We start from the raw sequence: 23907 nt of genomic DNA on the forward strand, positions 1-23907 counted from the left end.
GACCCGAAAGCCAAAGATCATGCCCTTTTGGATCTCAGATAAATCGCTCCGTTTCCACATTACGACAACGACAGCTGTGTTTTCCGCCCCCCCCCTCCCCCGCCCCCCGCCCCCCGCCCCGACATCCTTTATGTACCTACCACTTCTGGTGCTACCACCTGCCGTCCGTAAGTAGTTATTGCACGTTGACGTCGAACGCAGGTGGTGGTCACATTAATGTGAATGGACCGTGTAATACCAGTCGTCAGAAGTATTACAGCTGACAAACTGTATAAAAGTACCGCTAGTACTACACGAGTCACGTAGCAACATAGGAAACGAAAAGTGCTGATAAGTTTTGTGTAGTGAAACCTGATAGTTCAACAGAACACTACATCAATTGTTCTGCGAAATCGTGTAACCCGACAAATACAGCCGTGCTTCATCAAAATGAAAACAGCATTGCAGGACCGGCCTCGGAATCATTGGGAAACTGCTGTAAGCAGGTACAGTATAGATGTTGACCAGCAGCATCTGCATTGGTACTCGCGATGGCGCTCGACTCGGAGGTACGGCAGTTCGAATCCCGGTGCTGAATGAAATTTCCACTGCCAGTATTTGGCCAGCAAGGGGAGGAGAAGTGGTGGCGTGAAGTTCCTGGCCACCGGTCCCTGCGCCGTTGCCTTGGATTCAGTTCGTAGTCTTTCCACAGTGTCTCGTGAAGCGAGGGCATGTGACTGTTGATCGTGATCTGTCCGTCGATAGGACACAATAAGCTCGGCGGAGTCCTTGGTAGCCGGCCGAAGTGGCCGTGCGGTTAAAGGCGCTGCAGTCTGGAACCGCAAGACCGCTACGGTCGCAGGTTCGAATCCTGCCTCGGGCATGGATGTTTGTGATGTCCTTAGGTTAGTTAGGTTTAACTAGTTCTAAGTTCTAGGGGACTAATAAACTCAGCAGTTGAGTCCCATAGTGCTCAGAGCCATTTTTGGAGTCCTTGGTACTATTCGAGAGGAGTAGGGTATATGCCGGCATCGAGTTTCACTTTCTTCCTTCTCTCCATCATCATCAGCCAACAGAAAAATAGCACTGCACTGTACACGCATCCGTTGCATTAACCTCAACGCCAGAAACACACATACGACGCAACTCTCACATACCCGCAAAAAATGGTTCAAATTGCTCTAAGCACTATGGGACTTAACATCTGAAGTCATCAGTCCCCTAGAACTTAGAACTACTTAAACCTGCCGGCCGGAGTGGCCGAGCGGTTCTAGGCGCTTCAGTCTGGAACCGCGCGACCGCTACGGTCGCAGGTTCGAATCCTGCTTCGGGCATGGATGTGTGTGATGTCCTTAGGTTAGTTAGGTCTAAGCAGTTCTAAGTTCTAGGGGACGCATGACCTCAGATGTTAAGTCCCATAGTGCTCAGAGCCATTTGATCCATTTAAACCTACTTAAACCTAACTAACCTACGACCGTAGCAGCAGGGCGGTTCCGGACTGAAGCGCCTAGAACCGCTCGGCCACAGCGGCCAGCACATACCCGCAAGGAATGTGATCAGTGTGCGCGCAGGGATAATACCCTAACCGACAGGCAGCTGAACCCACCCGTTGGGGTATCCGAGCCAACAATGCCACACGACACTTACATCTGAATCGGTCAGCTGATGCACTTGCGTAGCTTTGTAATGTTTCCGTTTCAGGTTGGGCTTCCAGACAGCTGTGGGAACAGATGCTACTGAAGTGCTAAACGGTGCAACGGTTTTCTCGGATTTCTTTCCAAGTGCTCTCCCGCTTCGTCTAGTTGGCCTCCTTCTGAGGAACTGGCCGGAGAGTTCAGAGGCGATCGCAACCCGCCTCCTCGGTATTACTTGCCGCACAACGTCGAACACAGCGCTTGCATTCTACGTGGGAAACGCTGGAAATCTGTAGGGTTCGACATGTCATCGTGCGTAATTTAAAACAGGTTTTTGTGGTGGAAAGCAGAATTTATCTATACATTCACCTCAATTTAGTGCCACCGGCGCTTCGTTTGACTAACGGAAACATAAATCTAGCTATAGCGAGAATTTTGCCATTATAATTGGTGGTATCGTTTTAAAAACCACTCGAAATGTAGAGATAGGTAATAAAATTAATCATATTTTCAGTTCTGTTGTTACTAATTCTATGCTGAAGTGATTCAGCACAATTTCCTCTTTCTCTTGTTACATGTGAAGAAGAATATTGTGCGTAAACTAGAGCGTGCGGTTTGCAAATATAAAATTGGACTGAAGTTAATTATTAATCTAGATACACGATGTAAAAAATCTGTCTGTTACTTTCTCAGTTATAGATGTCCCCTCTTCGAGGACTGTGATTAATGGATTTCTGAGAAAGAAACCCAAGTAATGTTGGCGAAATTGCCGGAGAGACAAATTAATTTTTCTACATCAATACGAACTTACAAATGTCTTAATTTTCTACTGACAAAGTCGTCGTACTTGATACCTTAATTTTTTCGGTGCTCCGTTATTTTCAGTATTCGTACGGTGAAAGCTAGTTACTAATTTGCCTGTTTTACATTTGTTTCAGATGAACGTGAAGATGTACAGAAAAAGACATTTGCCAAATGGATCAACTCACAATTGATAAAGGTGAGTCTACTGTGAAAGTATGTATATTTATCACAAGCAGTTGAGCGGTTTCAAGCAGGAACTTGTCCTTTTTTATGCACAACATTATCCAAATGATCTGACTGAGTGTGAAAATGTAACTCTTTTATCGCTGACTGTTAATAGCACACGCAGGTGCTAGTTTATAAATCAGTGAGTATTTCCAGTCTCTACTCTAAATGAATAATTGAAAATTAAAGGCTATACTTACTATTACTGATTTTCTCACAATCAGTGTCAGAAGAACTGTTTTCATTGTGCCCATGGCTTACTTGTCAGTTTCTTGTTCAAGTCTTGCTTCTTTATAGTCGAAACTGCCGCAGATGGCTGTTTTTATATCATATTATCTCAGCTGTCAGCGTTCCGTAGTTGCCTGTGCTCTTCGCCTCCATCGTCTATCTAGTCTTCCACTTTGTCTTTTAGTTGACTACACCACTCTGTTGTAACCGTTCCCTCTTCGAGAAATGTCTTTTAATACTCTATCCGGATAACATTTTTGTTGTTATTTGTTAGAAAATAAAAAAGAAGGAAGATTAGAATATGACGCCTCGACAGTGACGAGATATTTACAGGTGAGACACAAGCTGAAATTGGTCTCGGATGGAGATTGGAAATGGCAGCGTCCTTTTCAGAGCACCCATTAGTGCATTAAAGTGGTGTAGGCAGATTCCTGAAACCCTACAACGAGACCATCTGCCAGGGATTTGAAGGCCGCTCCTCCAGAATACGAGTCCAGTGCCTTGCCACTGCGTCACCTCTGCTGGACGCTAAGCCGTAGTCTGCTTTCTTCTCTCGTGAGCTACAGTTTCTGGCGCGGGAGCACTCGAGTACCCTGCATGTTCAGTGCCTTCCGTGTTGTACACGGTATGTCGTGCCCAGCAGCAAGTCCGAGTGTGACGACCTCAACGTGTTTTACTTGGAGCTCTGTTCGGCGGGTTGCAGAAGATGAACTTAGTGGCGTAGAACCTAAGAGGGCCACGATATGTGCGTAAGGAATCACGTCCATGCATTGCGCATTTTGCGGGTTGCGCCACAAGTTATCAAGTGTTTCCTGGAGAACTTCAACCACTGCGACATCTCACTTGTTCCTCCTTCATCGACCCATTTCGTCAATATTTTGTGATATTTCGTGGGTCAGTTCAGCATCAGCGGTGAACGTCTATCTTGACTTTGTACAATAATATTTACAAGTGCAGTTATAGACTGAACTGCGAATACTTCTTTACAATTCTGATTGCTTCACACATATACAGGGTGTTACAAAAAGGTACGGCCAAACTTTCAGGAAACATTCCTCACACACAAATAAAGAAAAGATGTTATGTGGACATGTGTCCGGAAACGCTTAATTTCCATGTCAGAGATCATTTTAGTTTCGTCAGTATGTACTGTACTTCCTCGACTCACCGACATGATTTCATACGAGATATTCTACCTGTGCTGCTAGAACATGTGCCTTTACAAGTACGACACAACATGTGGTTCATGCACGATGGAGCTCCTGCACATTTCAGTCGAAGTGTTCGTACGCTTCTCAACAACAGATTCGGTGACCGATGGATTGGTAGAGGCGGACCAATTCCATGGCCTCCACGCTCTCCTGACCTCAACCCTCTTGACTTTCATTTATGGGGGCATTTGAAAGCTCTTGTCTACGCAACCCCGGTACCAAATGTAGAGACACTCGTGCTCGTATTGTGGACGGCTGTGATACAATACGCCATTCTTGGTTCAAATGGCTCTGAGCACTATGCGACTTAACTTCTGAGGTCATCAGTCGCCTAGAACTTAGAACTAATTAAACCTAACTAACCTAAGGACATCACATACATCCATGCCCGAGGCAGGATTCGAACCTGCGTCCGTAGCGGTCACGCGGTTCCAGACTGAAGCGCCTTTAACCGCACGGCCACACCGGCCGGCAATACGGCATTCTCCAGGGCTGCATCAGCGCATCAGGGATTCCATGCGACGGAGGGTGGATGAATGTATCCTCGCTAACGGAGGACATTTTGAACATTTCCTGTAACAAAGTGTTTGAAGTCACGCTGGTACGTTCTGTTGCTGTGTGTTTCCATTCCATGATTAATGTGATTTGAAGAGAAGTAATAAAATGAGCTCTAACATGGAAAGTAAGCGTTTCCGGACACATGTCCACATAACATATTTTCTTTCTTTGTGTGTGAGGAATGTTTCCTGAAAGTTTGGCCGTACCTTTTTGTAGCACCCTGTAGATCAATTGTCAATGCATAACTGTATGTGGCGCCTGGCTAGGTCGCAGCTACTGACTTAGCTGAAGGATATGCTAACTAGCGTCTCTGCAAATGAGATCTCTGAAGCTATAACAAGTGAACCATTCCTATTAAAGTCGGCTGTATAACTGGCCAGTGCGCTAGCTTGTCTCGTCAGACCAGCAGAGTGGCGGCGCTCGGTCTGCTAGCGTCGACAGTGGCGACTCGCGGGTCCGATGTGTACTGACAGACCGCGGCCGATTTGAAGCATACAACCTAGCAAGTGTGGTGCCTTGCGGTGACACCACACTACTCATTTCTGTTCTTTTCATCGTCATCTACAGCATTTAGTAATCTTAATTCTTCTATCTGGCAGTACTAGCATGTTCTTATCTGTCTCGGCTCTATCTATCTATCTCTCTCGACAACAGCAGTTTAGAAGTACTGTGTCAGCATTTGCATACCTTTCGTTCTTCTGCGTATTTGTGACTGTATTCTCTTCCTTACTGTCACATTCTTAGGAGTGACTGTTACCCGTAGTTATCGCTCAGTTTTCGCTTTGCTTTACAGCTCATTCTGTTTCAGTGGAAAGAGGAAAGAATGGGAAACATGATCCTTTTAACCTACCTATTAGTAGTGACCCATATCTTTTCTGAAGCTCGTAGCATTTCTTTCCAACTTGCTTAAATTTTCGTATTACACTTAATCCTCCGCAGAAATAAGAAACGTAGTTGTGCTACTTACACATGTGCAAGGCATTTAAGCAAGACTGATCAGAAATGTTGCTAAACGTCCATCATTTTCCGGAGATGGATTTCCGAACTGAGCGTTATGTACGAGGGTCAGAAATGTTGCTAAACGTCCATCATTTTCCGGAGATGGATTTCCGAACTGAGCGTTATGTACGAGGGTTGGAACTTAAATAGTGACAACTATTTGTTCATAACCGATACAAAAGAGTTACATGTTTGCACCTGTCCTTCAAACTAGTCACCAGCGTTTTTTAGAACCAGTTGCCAGCGATATGGATGGCGTAGTATACCGTTAGCAGAGCCCGTTCTGTTGATTGTGCGAATGGAGCGATCTAAAGTTATGGTGATTCTCGTGTACAACTGTGATGGTGTTATCCTAACGCATTACGTTCCTCCACGGCAGACCTTCAGTGCACAGTATTACTGTTCGTTTTTGGAGCGTCATCTACGACCAGCTTTGCGAAAGAAGCGGCGACACTTTCTGCGCAACCCACCATCATTTTGCACGACAATGCGCGGGCGCATGCAGCGCAAGGTGTGGCTGCTCTATTCGGTCGATGGGACTGGGGAGTACTGTACCATCCACCATAATCCCCCGACTTAAGTCCTTGTGACATTGATTTGATTCCAAGATGAAGGAACCACTTCGTGGTATTCGCTTCAGAACTGTTCCAGAGATTCGACAGGCAGTTGAGCGCTCCATTCGCACCATCAACAGAACGGACTCTGCTAACGGTATACTACGCCTTCCACATCGCTGGCAACGAGTTCTATACAACGATGGTGACTACTCTGAAGAACAGTATAACACTTCAACAGCGTATTTACGTAGCTTATACTATGAAATACCAAGTTTGGTTTATTACGTAGTATGCCCCAACAGAACAAATAGTCCTGTCACGGAAAAGCCACGTATAACACTCCTGTCTGCTACTGCTATACCATAACCTTAAAGTAGGAGGCAGGTCGTGAAATATAATTATCTAGTAAAAACAATTATGGTATAAAGCAACAGAGCAGTGTTACCCTCTGAGAGGAATTTTGCTAGGTTGACCGTGCTGTACCTAACGGGAATGGCTTATCGAAAATGAAAGTCAGAATTACGTAAATATTTGAACAGTACGAACAAAATTTTGCCTATCTGTACTGTTCAACTGATAAAGAAAACGGTCGCCAGCCTAACTAGGCAAGAGAATGATTAACATTCTCGTTTAAGAAAATAGTTATTAGTAATTTTAACGAATAAACACAACCTATACTTTGTCACACGCGAGTGCAATGAACTCTGACACATACATATGTTTACGGTAAGATTGAAACTAACAGTTAGAGCAGCAGAAACTATTTGCAAAATTGTAAGAGATACCGAAACACCCTATTACTTTCAGGCTTTAAAGAAATTATGGTTTTTTATAATTAGTGGTCTTTCCATTACTAATTACCCAGCATTAATACAATAGACAAACTGTGGATCCTGTTATGTTATTAATATGCACTTCCTATACACAAGAGAAACATACACTTAGCAAACATAAGTATATAATATTTCACAACTGCAGTTTTCCATTTTTACTACAGTGAAACACAAAATTAACATATACGTAAGATACTGACTCACCTTCTGCGATTTTCAACATGTAGTAATGTGATCATTCACTAAGCAAAACTTTAAGCCTCAATCTTAAGAACTTTTAATTTTGAAGTGGGCAACAACTCATTAATAAGCAGTTTTACTAGGAAAATTATTTTCAGCAAGCATCATTAACTTTAACCCACTCTCTTGCCACATTAACTTTAACTTTCCTTTTACTATGTTCAAGAGGCATCAATTAGCAAAACTCTAGGCTTTAATTTCTTCCAGTAAGGACACTCGGAAATCACTTTAGAGGAACCTGAGAGGTGTTATGATGAGGAGAAAAATCAAGGTTGGTATATAAATTCAGATATAAATTACCTTATATTTGAACACACTAACACATCCATTAAGCTGATCCTTCACTGTACATCATTATAGCATTCCGATGCAATGATTGCGCAATGTGGTGGCAACTGCATGTTGGTAGGTGGAATTGCAGGCAGAATTGCTGGACTCTGTCATTTCTTGGTGGCGATGATAGATACAAATTCCAGAATAGTTCCAGCTATTTATCCATCCATCCGAGGCACTGGAAAGAAGCAGAAAAAGCCTCTCTCGGAACCAGCACGATATGCATCTTTTACATGGCAGAGCACAGTTTGGTAGCTCGTCCCCGACTCGTAGCTCGTCCCCGACTGACTATCAGTTCCACCTTTTCTACACAGGCCAGCCACACTTTGCGCGCGCTACACAGTTCCGTTCCCGAGGGGAACCACAACAACTTTTACATACAGAATAACTAAGAGCCCTAAGTGAGGATCAGCAGTTTACATAACAGCAACCAAATACATTAAATAAAACAGAACATTTGCACATATTGACATTTCTACCAAAAATTATTCTCACAAAATTACAATCATATACAGTAAGTTTTGTTCCCTCCAAATGGGACAAAGCATTTAAACGACAGATTACTACATCGCATAGAATCAGACCATGACTCAAAGTTTGTACAAAGAAAGGAGTATATAATTTTGTGTTATCGATTCAATGAAACAATATTTACAGAAGCTTAACGATTTAATATTAAATGAAACAAAAGCAAAATAAATCCGTACAGCTTAAGAGCTATGGTGTTACACAAACATGTAACTCTTTTGTATCGTTTGTGAATAAATAGTTGCCACTATTTAAGTTTCAACCCTCGTATGAGAATTCCTAGCACATAATGCGATAGTTTCCGCAGAATAATTAAATTAAGCCCCCCTGAGAATAATCAAAGCGCAAAGTTTCCAATGATTACGATGGATGGATGGTAGTGTCTCACAAGTAAACTGAACTCTGTAAACATAAACTGAATTCAATTTTTTGGATACAGTGCCCGTACATGTACTAAAAACACATCTGCATTTTTTGTGGCAGAAATGATGTTGACCAATGCATTGCTTGCATGATTACGATTGACTGCAGATGTTACTTAGCTATGGCATGCCCAAGTCTTCAAGCTCCGGTACTGTCAAGGCACAGGCCTCTGCAGCTGATAGAACAGCACGGTTGTGGCTAATGTCACCCACCGAGAAATCGCAAGCAATGAGCGGGTATGCCACCAGTCCTGCTCGTAGCAGATGGCGTAGACTTGTCAAACAGGTCCAGCATCGAGCCAGCACTGGACGCAGCTGTATGGACCACTACGAGCATGCGGAAAGATGACTGTGCTCACTTAGTGAGATCGTTATGTTACGATTGACTGGAAAGATGGAAGATTAAGGTTTAAAGCTCCGTCAATGAAGAGGTCATTAGAGACGAAACACACGTTCGTATCGGTGAAGTTAATTGGTCCTGCTCTTCCAGAGAAACCATCCCGGCGTTTGCCCTAAGTGATTTAGGTTAAATCATTGACAACGTTTACATGGATGGCTGGACGAGGATTTCAGTCACCGTTCTCCCGAATGCGAGTTCGGTGACTTACCACTGTACTACAGCAATGTCTCAGTTATTCTTTGAGTGGTTAGTATTAAAAATAATTTTCCAGATCATTGAGTTCTGTTTAGTGTTTCATTTCCGTTACTTCCAAAGTTGTAAAATGTCGAAGGAGTGCTGTGTCATTCGCGTAGATGAAAGATTCTTAACTTCGTTCTTGCAAATTTTATGCGGTAACGTGGCCATCTCATTGCTCTAAGAGATACATATTGTTCGGAGCTTATTGTGCAACACGCATAAGATATTTGTCAAGTGGTAATCTATTGCAGTAGCATATACACTATATGATCAAAAGTATCCGGACACCTGGCTGAAAATGACTTAGAAATGGTTCAAATGGCTCTGAGCACTATAGGACTCAACTGCTGTGGTCATAAGTCCCCTAGAACTTAGAACTACTTAAACCTAACTAACCTAAGGACAGCACACAACACCCAGCCATCACGAGGCAGAGAAAATCCCTGACCCCGCCGGGAATCGAACCCGGGAACCCGGGCGTGGGAAGCGAGAACGCTACCGCACGACCACGAGATGCGGGCAAAATGACTTAGAAGTTCGTGGTGTCCTCCATCGGTAATGCTGGAATTCAATATGGTGTTGGCCCACACTTAGCCTTGATGACAGCTTCCACTCTTACAGGCATACGTTCAGTCAGGTGCTGGAAGGTTTCTTGGGGAATGGCAGCCCATTCTTCACGGAGTGCTGCAGTGAGGAGATGTGTCGATGTCGGTCGGTGAGGCCTGGCACGAAGTCGGCGTTCCAAAACATCCCAAAGGTGTGCTATAGGATTCAGGTCGACTCTGTGTAGGCCAGTCCATTACAGGGATGTTATTGTCGTGTAACCGCCACAGGCAGTACATTATGAACAAGTGCTCGATCGTGTTGAAAGATGCAATCGCCATCCCGGAATTGCTCTTCACAGTGGGTAAGAAGGTGCTTCAAACATCAATGTAGGCTTGTGCTGTGATAGTGCCACACAAAACAACAAGGGGTGCAAGCCCCCTCCATGAAAAACACGACCACACCATAACACCACCGCCTCCGAATTTTACTGTTGGCACTGCACACACTGGCAGATGACGTTCACCGGGCGTTCGCCATACCCACACCCTGCCATCGAATCGCCACATTGTGTACCGTGATTCGTCACTCCACACAACGTTTTTCCATTGTTCAATCGTCCAATGTTTACGCTCATTACACCAAGCGAGGCGTCGTTTGGCATTTACTCGCGTGATGTGTGGCTTATGAGCAGCCGCTCAGCCATGAAATCCAAGGTTTCTCACCTCCCGCCTATCTGTCATAGAACTTGCAGTGGATCCTGAACTCCTGTGTGATGGTCTGAATAGATATCAACCTATTACACCTTACGACCCTCTTCAACTGTCGGCGGCCTCTGTCAGTCAACAGTCGAGGTTGGCCTGTAGATTTTGTGCTGTATGTGTCCCTTCTCGTTTCCAATTCACTATCACATATGAAACAGTGGAGCTAGGGATGTTAAGGCGTGTGGAAATCTCGCGTACAAACGTATGACACAAGTGACAGCCAATGTCCTGACCACGTTCGAAGTCCCGCGGAGCTCCCCATTCTGCTCTCTCTCGATTTCTAATGACTACTGAGGTTGCTGATATGGAGTACCTGGCAGTAGGTGGCAGCACAATGCACCTATCACATAGTGTATGTCCCCAACCAACTGCCCACGCCTAATTGTGTCATATGCCACTATTAGATCAGCGAATATCACATCTGTCGTCTTATCTCCTTCAAATCCGTCGTCAATGTGTTGGATCACATGGGGACTCTGACAGATCGTGACCTGTAGGTAGAATCCACACTGCTGTAAGAGCTGGATACACATATTCCGAGATTTTTCCGTTCTCTCCAAGAATTGACGAGAATCAAACAGGTACACACTTTTTGGGATCGACGGCTTCTTTCCAGAGTGAAGTAAGGCTTCTCTTGTGTTCTGGTCTTACACATCTGATTATTAGGGCTTTCAATTACGGGTGAGCTGTAATCTGCCGTGAGGTCGAGCCCTCACCACCGGCGCCGCCGCCGTTGCCTACGTTGGCCACTCGGGCCGCAGTCTGTAGGTGAGGCAATACCTCACCGGCTCCACCACCTGACCACCCTAGTCATTTCGAAACGTCTCTCTTCTCTACACGAATTAACATGCCGCTAGTGTGTGTCTGACCTCGGCTTTCTTAACTGCTGCTATTTAGGCTAATGCAGGTATAGGAGCTGACGGCTTCACAATTTCCTGCTGAAGCCCCACGGACCTCAGAGCTGTTTACGAAGACGTGTCTGCTGCTGGTTAAGCTGCTGCTTACTTACAAGGGAACCTCCCCATCGCACCCCCCTCAATTTTAGTTATAAGTTGGCACAGTGGATGGACCTTGAAAAACTGAACACAGATCAATCGAGAAAACAGGAAGAAGTTGTGTGGAACTATGAAAAAATAAGCAAAATATACAAACTAAGTAGTCCATGCGCAACATATGCAACATCAAGGATTGTCTGAGCTTAGCAGCGCCGTGGTCCCGTGATTAGCGTTAGCAGCTGCGGAACGAGAGGTCCTTGGTTCAAGTCTTCCCTCGAGTGAAAAGTTTACTTTCTCTATTTTCGCAAAGTTATGATCTGTCCATTCGTTCATTGACTTCTCTGTTCACTGTAATAAGTTTTTCGCAAAGTTATGATCTGTCCGTTCGTTCATTGACGTCTCTATTCACTGCAATAAGTTTAGTGTCTGTGTTTTGCGACCGCACCGCAAAACCGTACGATTAGTAGACGAAAGGACGTGCCTCTCCAATGGGAACCGAAAACATTTGTTCGCAAGGTCATAGGTTAACTGATTCCTCCACAGGAAAACACGTCTGATAATTCCTATACGACACTGGTGACGGCATATGCGTCACATGACAGGAATATATTTCGATGTTTGTTTAGGTGTAGCGTCCCCATATTACGGCGCAGTTACCTCGTATCGGACGGACAGATAATAATTGTCTGAAAATAAAAAATCGAACTTTTCACTCGAGGGTAGACTTGAACCAAAGACCTCTCGTACCACAGCTGCTCACGCTAACCACGGGACCAAGGCGCTTCTGAGCTCACATTCTCCTTGATGTTGCCTATCTTGCGCATGGACTACTCAGTTTGCATTTTTTGCTTATTTTTTTCATAGTTCCACACAACTTCTTCCTGTTTTCTCGATTGATCTGTGTTCAGTTTTTCAAGGCCTATCCACTGTGCCAACTTACAAATAAATCTGAGGGGGGTGCGATGGGGAGGTTCCCTTGTTAGTAACAGGTTTGTGCGACATATTCCTGGCGCGTTAGCTAGAAAATCTATAAATTTATCTTCGTAGCTCATATACACTCCTGGAAATGGAAAAAAGAACACATTGACACCGGTGTGTCAGACCCACCATACTTGCTCCGGACACTGCGAGAGGGCTGTACAAGCAATGATCACACGCACGGCACAGCGGACACACCAGGAACCGCGGTGTTGGCCGTCGAATGGCGCTAGCTGCGCAGCATTTGTGCACCGCCGCCGTCAGTGTCAGCCAGTTTGCCGTGGCATACGGAGCTCCACCGCAGTCTTTAACACTGGTAGCATGCCGCGACAGCGTGGACGTGAACCGTATGTGCAGTTGACGGACTTTGAGCGAGGGCGTATAGTGGGCATGCGGGAGGCCGGGTGGACGTACCGCCGAATTGCTCAACACGTGGGGCGTGAGGTCTCCACAGTACATCGATGTTGTCGCCAGTGGTCGGCGGAAGGTGCACGTGCCCGTCGACCTGGGACCGGACCGCAGCGACGCACGGATGCACGCCAAGACCGTAGGATCCTACACAGTGCCGTAGGGGACCGCACCGCCACTTCCCAGCAAATTAGGGACACTGTTGCTCCTGGGGTATCGGCGAGGACCATTCGCAACCGTCTCCATGAAGCTGGGCTACGGTCCCGCACACCGTTAGGCCGTCTTCCGCTCACGCCCCAACATCGTGCAGCCCGCCTCCAGTGGTGTCGCGACAGGCGTGAATGGAGGGACGAATGGAGACGTGTCGTCTTCAGCGATGAGAGTCGCTTCTGCCTTGGTGCCAATGATGGTCGTATGCGTGTTTGGCGCCGTGCAGGTGAGCGCCACAATCAGGACTGCATACGACCGAGGCACACAGGGCCAACACCCGGCATCATGGTGTGGGGAGCGATCTCCTACAGTGGCCGTACACCACTGGTGATCGTCGAGGGGACACTGAATAGTGCACGGTACATCCAAACCGTCATCGAACCCATCGTTCTACCATTCCTAGACCGGCAAGGGAACTTGCTGTTCCAACAGGACAATGCACGTCCGCATGTATCCCGTGCCACCCAACGTGCTCTAGAAGGTGTAAGTCAACTACCCTGGCCAGCAAGATCTCCGGATCTGTCCCCCATTGAGCATGTTTGGAACTGGATGAAGCGTCGTCTCACGCGGTCTGCACGTCCAGCACGAACGCTGGTCCAACTGAGGCGCCAGGTGGAAATGGCATGGCAAGCCGTTCCACAGGACTACATCCAGCATCTCTACGATCGTCTCCATGGGAGAATAGCAGCCTGCATTGCTGCGAAACGTGGATATACACTGTACTAGTGCCGACATTGTGCATGCTCTGTTGCCTGTGTCTATGTGCCTGTGGTTCTGTCAGTGTGATCATGTGATGTATCTGACCCCAGGAATGTGTCAATAAAGTTTCCCCTTCCTGGGACAATGAATTCACGGTGTTCTTATTTCAATTTCCAGGAGTGTATATTTGCATTTGTGAGACTCGCCTATTGATTATGTGTTACAAGGGGAGACCACGACGTTGGGATCACGGATCTACTTCAAACTTTCTCCACCACTAAAACAACGTTGTGTACGGGTAGTAAGGTGCACTACTCTGACAAGTGCGAGAAAATCGGAAGACAAAGTTGACGCGTCTATTATGCAACTGATGTTTCAGTGCGAAGAAGCTGGCCGCAAGAAGTTGTTCTGGTCAAGTGATTAGCGTTCACGCGTTGCACGAGGGTCGTCGACAAGGCGACTGTTCGAATCCTGATAACACTTATTTTTTAATCTATTTTTTTTTCATAACTGGTCGCATTATTTAATTTCTGTGACGTTTGAGAGGTAATATAATGAACAAAAAAACACGTTCATTTTCATAAAGTTGTAGTGAATTTGATATGTTATTTGACCATTTACTATTTGTAATTAAATTTTCGAGGAGGAGGGACAGACTTTGGAAACCGAAGTCAAACCTCATAAATAATGATGCGAATGATGTTATTCCTAATCAGTAATATTGTAAGTTCAAATGGCTCTGAGCACTATGGGACTCAACTGCTGAGGTCATTAGTCCCCTAGAACTTAGAACTAGTTAAACCTAACTAACCTAAGGACATCACACACATCCATGCCCGAGGCAGGATTCGAACCTGCGACCGTAGCAGTCTCGCTGTTCCAGACTGCAGCGCCAGAACCGCGCGGCCACTTCGGCCGGCAATATTGTAAGTCATAATGTGTCAGACCACAAGAGTAATGTACAGTTTCTCGTCGGATGTCCTCTTGACATCACACGTTGCACGATAGTATTTGTCATACATGGAAAACATGAATTGAAACTTCATGCAAATCCACTTTTTTTTCCATTACATTATCTCTCCATTCTCATACAAATTAAATAATATGATCAGTGACGAAAAAAAGATTAATATTAAGTACGATCGGGAGATGAACCGTCACCTCATACACGTTCGTCCTACGAAGCTCTAACGCTAATCGCTTGACCATCACGAACTCTGAAAAAAAATGTTCAGATGTGCGTGAAATCTTATGGGACTCAACTGCTAAGGTCATCAGTCCCTAAGCTTACAGACTACTTAACCTAAATTATCATAAGGACAAACACACACACCCATGCCCGAGGGAGGACTCGAACCTCCGCCGGGACCAGCCGCACAGTCCATGACTGCAGCGCCTCAGACCGCTCGGCTAATCCCGCGCGGGACGAACTCTGACGTCTGGCACCTACGCACAGAAACATAAGCCACATAATTCACGCATAAAACTTGTCGCTATTTTCGCGGAACTGCCAGAGTGATGCAACTTATTACTTGCACATTATGTCGTTTTAATGGCCTACTGAATGTGTAAAAAGTTTGAAGTAAGTCTGCGAGCCCAACGTCGTGGCCTCCCCTTGTTAGTTGCAGGTTCAAATGTTTTGCGTGTTTCACTCGCACATAATATGAGACCTCAACCTTGTTAGTTCTGACAGGATGAAAGCTTCTTCTAGTTGAAAGGAGATTCAGGATATTCCATCTTCTTCTTCTGTTTCGAAGTCCCGTTCCGCAGTAACTAATGAGCTACTCGTATCTGACCTACTGTCACTTGGCAGCTCTTCTGACACTCGTTTTTTATCTTGTCTAGCAGCTACATGGCCAAATGTATTCCTAGTACGCACCCAGAAAGAAAACAGGAGTTTTTCACCAGTCTGAAGTGTTCTAACTGAAAACCGATCTTAAGTATAAAGACAGTCATACTTCTTAAAATTGTTTCGATCGTTATCAAGCTTGGAATACAGTATCTCATGGTTATTGTATTTTTTTGACGGCTCCCAAACCCAAGGTCCTCGGCGGTACTTTTGGGGCAGGCACCACAAATTGTATAAAGCGTGGGTAGTGACCAGGATGTAGCTATGTCTGTTGGCGGAAAAATAATTAATTGCAAGAATTGCGCCAGCTAGAATGAAGAGATAACTTATCTTTATTTCTGACGAAACGTGCACCAGCAATACAAGTCCAAGTAATATCCAAGAGTAATCCGTGTACTGGGCCTAGTCGAATATCACAAATATCACACTGCAATGGCTCCGCTATAAACTCCACGAAAGACTAGCAATAGACAACAGACTGTCCGTCTCGGGGCCAGCGCTCCTCGTTATATGCAAAAGGCAGAGGGCGCTGCGGACCCGAGCTCAGCCATGGCGCGACCTCTTCCGTCGGCGGTAACGCCCTGAGACGCCGACGGCCGCGACGGGAACTGTGGCCAGCGATGTCACGGTCAGGGCGCGCGTGCGCGAGTTGGTTGGTTGTTTGGTTGGTTGTTTGGTTGGGTCCGTGGATACAACAGTATTAGCCTTCTTTTCTCGAAAACTGTTCGTCCAAGCTTTGTCGGATAAAATGTATCATTGGCAAACCATCAAGGACGAATGTGTGTCTCGCATCGCCATGAGTCTGTTGGAAAGCGGTGGAAAACATACCAACAACAGAACAGCTAGTGCGAAAAATCGTACTGTATTCATTGAATAGTGTTCTCATAACATAAACATTATTTTTACTAGAAAGTGTGTGGTACTTTGACCGATCTGATAATACCTCAAAACAATATTTCTATCACTAAAGGAATGAATAAAACATAAGGGCGGAATCATGAATAAATGTATTATCTTTCCCTTCTAAAAGTAACCAGAAATCAAAACATATAAATTGCAAATAATCTCCTTGAGTATTTTTAATTGACAAAAAAAGACACAGTTAAACCAGTGAACCGACTGTGTGGAATGCATACATAGTTATTTTTTTTTTAGGAATAGTTGATTCTACGTCGAGTCAGGAAATTATTGGTATTCAGACATTATCAGAAAGCTTCTTAAAAAACCAAATTGACTGCACAGTTCGTTCAAAACAAGGCATAAATTCACATAAATTTTGTGAATTGTTTTCAGTGCCAAAATGACGAATATTCTCGAGTTCCTTACATAGCTGGCACCTAAATCTGCTTGCACAGAGGTGTACAAACATACCCGTGAAAGGATCGGGAAGAAATAGTAATGGCACTATAAAGCATACCCTCTGCCACGCACATAACATGTAGATATAGCTGTAGATATTTTGACCACGTTATGCTAGGTTCATTGTGTCTTTGTGGTCAGACGTAAACCCTACTTAAAATAAAATGTACTTTGGTCGATGGAGTGGGATACGTGTACCAGAATTAGTTCGCATTGCTTGTGATTTTCCGGGACGTCTCAGAGATGAAGTGTAAGATAATGACTATTTTGCTTTTAAAATTCCTAGAAAACACGCGAAGAGAGACTCCGGACATACCGCGAGAACGTGCTAATAAAACCCGGTACTTCACATGCGCCGTTTTCGAGAAAGGGGACAGTCACGACAGGTAGTGACATCCTATGTTTCATCCTACAGCTTCTGGAAGTAACTTTCATTAATGCGATAAAAATTGTAATTCCTTTGAACAGAGTCAAGATTTAATGTTATGGTACATTGTTCAGTACCGTTATAAAACTCTGAAAGTGCCTTATCCACTATCGTGCCAAATTTCTCTTTCATTTCATATGTGTTGCTTAACTTACCAAAAGACTTGATATTCATGTGACCTCGGAGCAAGACATTCCAGATCCTTCCCTTTGATTATGTATGCTTTCTCCCAGCCAGTGATCCAAGCATCAAGCTTCGCTCAGTGACTGCTTCTGCTGACCAAGTGCTACTGGTCGAAGCGAAAGAAATAGCTGCGTTTAGCTCCACAGTGTGACACCTGTCGAATGCATCCAGCCGTTTTCTTGTTAAAAACAGTAAGTGTCTAACTGTCTTGTACACAGGTACACCGTGGTTTACATAATCAGCATACCTAATGAAATCATGTGACTAGGTTGTCAAGTTCAGCATCCAAATAGATATCTTTGTGTTGTAAAGAGCGGAACACTCTGAATCAATGACCTGCAACACGCCACTATACGAGGACGTGTATGACAGCGAATGAATAATAAGTGATTTAAATGGCAGAGGTGGCGTGCGCGTAGGACCAACAGCGCTCTCTTTTGTGTGACCGGAAAGGTGAGCGTTACGGAACGCTCAGACGGCGTGGAGCCGTCGTAAGAAGTAGAAATGTATAACCAGGAGCTACTATACTCACCGGCATCACAGGGTGGAATATCGACATGTGAGTGCATTCGAACGAGTGAGAATGATTGGTCTCGGTGAGCCGTATGTGGAACCAGTAGAGAGAAGAGGGCCGTACACAGCGCCGACACAGTGTGATCACACCATGAGATGTCAGCTTGTCCGTAGCGGACAGAACAGCTTCGTCTACAGTGTTGGCGCGAAGTAGGAGCACTGCAACGGACGTAAACATGAGTGCGTCGACGCTTCGACGCCGTCTTCTGCGGGTCGGACTGGTAGCATGCATGCTATTGCGTCGGCTTCCATTGACCGGAACCCACCAACGCTGCAGACTGCAATGGACACGTGAACGCTGCCACTGGCGCGCTGCGTGGCAAAATTCAGTTTTAAAACGAATCCCGCTTCAACTTGTCCTACAGTGATGGCCACTAACGCGTTCGACGCCAACGTGGTGAACATAATCCGGCAGAGTACACTGAAACGCCAAAGAAAGTCGTATACGCACGTGTATTCGAATACAGAGATACGTAAATAGGCAGAGTACGGCGCTACGGTCGCCACTGCTACAATGGCAGATTATCCAGATTTAAGTGAGTTAAACGTGGAGTTATAGTCTGCGCACGAGCGATGGGACACATCATCTCCGCGTTAGCGGTGAAGGGGGGAATTTCCCATAAGACCATTTCAGGAGTGTACCGTGAATATCAGGAATCCGCTAAAACATCAAATCTTTGGAATCCCTGAGGCCGGAAAATGATCCTGCAAGAATGGGTTCAACAATGACTGAAGAGAATCGTTTAACGTGACAGAAGCGCAACCCTTCCGCACATTGCTGCAGATTTCAGTGCTGGGCCATCAACAAGTGTCAGCGTGCGAACTATTCGACGAAACAACATCGGTGTGGGCTTTCGGAGCCGAAGGCCCACTCGTGTACCCTTGATGACTGCACGATTCTAAGCTTTACGCCTCACCCGGGCCCGTCGATACCGACATTGGACTGTGGATGACTGGAAATATGTTGCCTGGTAGGAAGAGTCTCGTTTCAAATTGTATCGAGCGGATGGATGTGTACGGGTATGGAGACAACCTCTTGAATCCATAGACCCTGCGTGTCAGCAAGGGACGTGCGCAGTTTGAGTGATATGGAACTCAGGATACGTCTAGATACGACTCTGACAGGTGACACGTACGTAAACATCCTGTCTGATGACTTGCATCCATTCATGTCCATTGTGCATTCCGACAGATCCAGCAGGACAATGCGACACCTCATACATCCAGAATTGTTACAGAGTGTCTCCAGGAACACGCTTTTGAGTTTATCAGTTTCGCTGGCCACCAAACTCGTCAGACATGAACATTATTGAGTATATATGGGATGCGTTGTAAACGTGCTGTTCGGATGAGACCTCCACCCCCTCATACTCTTACGGATTTATGTACAGCCCTGCAGGATTCATGGTGTCACCTCCCTCCAGCACTTCTGCAATCATTAGTCGAGTCCATGCTACATAGTGTTGCGGCACTTCTGCGTGCTCGCGGGAGCCCTACACGGTATTAGACAGGTGTACCAGTTTATTTGCCTCCTCAGTATGTATTGTTGAGCGGCTTAGCGGACGGACGCCAAGTGTGATGGTTTGGGGCACCAATGCTTATAACACGCGATCACCTCCTGATCAGCTACTGCTACCTCAGGGAGGTTTTAAAGTCCGAGGCACTGCCCCTCCGGCAGGCCGTTCCACGTGCCATATTACAGCAGGAAAAAGTCCGGCCGCAAGTGGCGGGGAATGTGCAAGCATTGCTCGAAGAATGATGGGTACCACCGCTTCCCTGGCCTGCCCGTTCGCCTGACAAGCCGGCCATCGAACATTTCTGGGAAATGGCCGGTCGGCAAGTTGTTTGTTCAGGTCTACCACAGTTTATGCGTTGTGGACGGGCCTGCAAACCATGTGGCAGAGTATTCCCCAGCAGCATATTCAGACGCTCATTTACTCCTCGCCACGACGTCTAGCGGCTCAGGCTGCAGTAATTGCTTTTTTAAAATGTAGCTGTCAAAATATTGTGACTTTTTTACATTGAAGACCAGTGCCCGCCACGAGATTAAAAGCTGCCTGGTGGAGTTTCTGGCGCGTGTTGCTGTAAGGGGAGGATATAATCGGCGCAGAGACGAATGGCGAATCATTCTAGTTACGATGATGGCCGCAAATGTGGAAAACGACTTTAATAAAGGACACATTGTTATGGCCCGATTCCTGGGAACTAGCATCTCGGAATCTGCGAATCTGGTCGGCTGTCGGGTGCATCTATGGAAAATGGTTGACGGCCGGCGAAACCACGAGTGAGCGAAAAAATGTTGAACGTCCACGCCCATTATAAAAAGTGGACAACAGAGGCTTGCCCACTCCATAAAGCAGAATAAGCGCCCATCTGTGGTAGATCTGATGACATTGTACAATACTGGTGCTGAAACAAGCGTTTCGGAGTTTACCGTTTAGTGGACATCGTTGAACACGCGGCTTAGCAGCAGACAACCCGTACGTGCTCTGATGTTGACCAACGACATGGTTAGTTGCGATTGCAGGGGGTACGCGTACATTCGATGTTGGACCGTGGATCAGTGGAAACGGGTCGCATGGCCGGATGCATCACTTGCAGTGTTACACCAGGTCGATTGTCGTGTCGGGATGCGGCGTTATCCAGGCGAACGGCTACGTGAAACACACACTAACCAACGAGTGCAGGCCGGAGGAGACAGAAGTTCGTTATGGAAGACATTCACCTGAGTTTCCATGGCACGTGGGGCAGTAATCGACGCCACCATGACAGGTGTATGCTACGTTAACATTATGGCGAACCACCTGCATCACTCCAAACGTGATGTCTTCCCTGACGGTGATGGCATATTCCAGCAGGATAGCTGTCTGTCTCACAATACCAGAATCGTGCAGCAGAGGTTTAAGCGGCATGATAGTGAACTCGTGTTGATGGCTTGGCCACCACATTCGCCTGGTCTGAACCCGGTGGAATACATCTGTAAAGCTATCGGGTGCCAGCTACGCGTCTACAAACCACCGCCCCGTAATTTACTGAACTTGCGAAGCCTGTGCACAGTTCGTTAGGAAACGATAGCTGGTTAAGCGGCCGTGCCATTGGATTTCCTCCTATACTTCAGGACTGATGTCAGCCCTTTTCATTGTGTTGGACTATTAAATACGTCTCATGCGTGTCGGAGCCTTTCCAAAGCATTGCGGCACATTGTACGCCGGGTGTCTGACGTATTTCAAGTTGAACGGGGATGATAACTTCACTGCAAAACGGAGTACATATAGCCTCTCCGTGATGTAACATCGTAAACTTCGCCAAGAGACTGCGTGATGCCCACAACCAAAGTACAAATAATACATTATGGGCGTACTGCGCTGCTTTGCGTTTTGTGGAAAGCGCTCGTCGTTCTAAATAGAGTGTACGTCTTTCATATACAAGTAAGAGCAAATACTTGAAAGACAGGTGAGGGAGATAGCAACCACCTCATTCTTTCAAAGCGCTTCAGTTTCGCTTCCATTACCATTTTGGGCCACTAATGGTCATCTCCCGAAGGCTATATACTACATGATCAAAAGTGTCCAGGTACTCCTATATAATGTGGAACTGGCCACTAGTTATCACGGGAGATGCAATCGCCAGTGTAAAAGTCGGCGAAGTGTGTTGTGTTGTCAGCGGAGAGGCACTAACAGCAGAGTGGTCGGTCACGAGAGCTCACACCCAAATCTCCAGACGTCAGACTCTCAGATCGGTACCAAACGCTAAATGTAGATAGAGTATCAACCAAAACACCGGTTTTGTTCGTAAACGGTAATTAAAAGTAACACCAGAACTACGGAGCACAGGAAAGGCATATTTATTTATTTTTATTTACACGTCAATTTCCGTAGGACCAAATTGAGGAGCAAATCTCCAAGGTTATGGAATGTGTCAGTACATGAAATTATAACATAAAAGTAATAATAGATAAAAATAAAATGTTTATGAAACCGAAGAAAGTCAATCCGTAAGTTTAAGTAAACGCAATCAACAATGCAAGAAGAATCAGCTTAATTTTTCAAGTAACTCCTCGACAGAATAGGAGTGGCCCATGAGGAAACTCTTCAGTTTCGATTTGAAAGCGGGTGGATTATAGCTAAGATTTTTGAATTAGAGGGGTAGCTTACTGAAAATGGATGCAGCAGTACACTGCACACCTTTCTGCACAAGAGTTAAGGAAGTTCGATCCAAATGCAGGTTTGATTTCTGCCGAGTATTAACTGAGTGAAAGCTGCTTATTCTTGGGAATAAGCTAATATTGTTAACAAGGAATGACAGTAAGGACCATATATACTGAGAGGCCAATGTCAAAATACCCAGACTCTTGAAAAGGGGTCGACAAGAGATTCGTGAACTTACATCACTTATTGATCGAACCGCCCGTTTCTGAGCCAAAATTATCCTTGTAGAACGGGATGAGTTACCCCAAAATTTAATACCATACGACATAAGCGAATGAAAATAAACAAAGTACACTAATTTTCGTGTCGCACAATCACTCACTTCAGATACCTTTCGAATAGTAAAAATGGCAGCGTTAAGTCTTTGAACAAGATCCTAAACGTTGACTTTCCACGACAGTTTACTATCTATTTGAACACATAGAAATTTGAACTGTTCAGTTTCACTAATTATATGCCCATTCTGTGACATTAAAACGTCAGGTTATGTTGAATTGTGTGTTAGAAACTATAAAAACTGAGTCGTACTGTGATTTTGCGTTAGTTTGTTTTCTACAAGCCATAAACTTAGGTCATGAACTGCACTATTTGAAACCGAGCCATTGTTGCATACAACATCCTTCATTACCAAGCCAGTGTCATCAGCAAACAGAAATATTTTAGACTTACCCGTAATACTAGAGGGCATATCATTTATATAAATAAGGAACAGGCGTGGCCCCAACACTGATCCCTGGGGCACCCCCCCCCCCCCCGCCCCCACTTGACCGTACCCCACTCAGACCCCACTTCACAGCCATTCTCAACATTGTGAATAATGACCTTTTGCTATCTGTTGCTAAAGTAAGAGGTGAACCAATTGTGAGCTACTCCCCGTATTCCACGATGCAATCGACAAAGGAGCTCTGAATAAGTCACCTGGCGTCGACGGATTGCCGATAGAATTTTATCGCCCTTTCCTTGCGTTTATGGCGCACGGTGGACGACAGTGATTCATGAACTGTTGACTATGGGGAACGCCGTACAGCCGTCCTTTGTCAAGGGAATTATTATACCCATCCGTAAACCGACACCGGGAGTGACAACAGCACATTACCGTCCCCTAACTCTGCTTAACGCAAAATACAAAATTTTTGCACGACTCCTGGCCAGCATTCTATTTCCAGAACAGACAACTTCGGGGGGCTCAGTTAATACACAAACGGTCACAGGAGAACGTCGCGATTTAATTGTACTGGCAGCGGCGTGCTGACTCCGAGCCGCGGTGGTTGCCATTGATTTTGACATCGCATTAGGCAAGGTACGGCATCGTTTTCTGTTCTCAGTAATCAGCCAAATAGGTTTTTCACCTGCCTTTATCGATGTCTTCCGGCGCCTGTACGGTAGCGCAGAAACACTGATTTAGGTCAATGGCCGTGTGGCGGGACCAGTGACGATCCGTAGTTCCATAAGGCAAGGTTGTCCACTTTCGACACTAATCTATGCCATAAACCTGGAGCCACTCATCGGGAATCTGACGAGCC

The 23907-nt window shown here is 45.6% G+C and overlaps 1 long non-coding RNA gene across 1 annotated transcript in view; it reads left to right on the top strand.

Moving 5' to 3' along the window:
* LOC126248113 (uncharacterized) overlaps nt 1-23907 on the top strand; it is a 261418-nt gene that overhangs the window by 220025 nt on the left and 17486 nt on the right. Inside the window, exon 2 of the long non-coding RNA XR_007545419.1 lies at nt 2552-2613. This is a non-coding gene — a long non-coding RNA (uncharacterized LOC126248113). The remainder of the gene's footprint in view (nt 1-2551; nt 2614-23907) is intronic.

This window comes from Schistocerca nitens, chromosome 3 (assembly GCF_023898315.1).
Source record: "Schistocerca nitens isolate TAMUIC-IGC-003100 chromosome 3, iqSchNite1.1, whole genome shotgun sequence".
NCBI classification, from domain to species: domain Eukaryota; kingdom Metazoa; phylum Arthropoda; class Insecta; order Orthoptera; family Acrididae; genus Schistocerca; species Schistocerca nitens.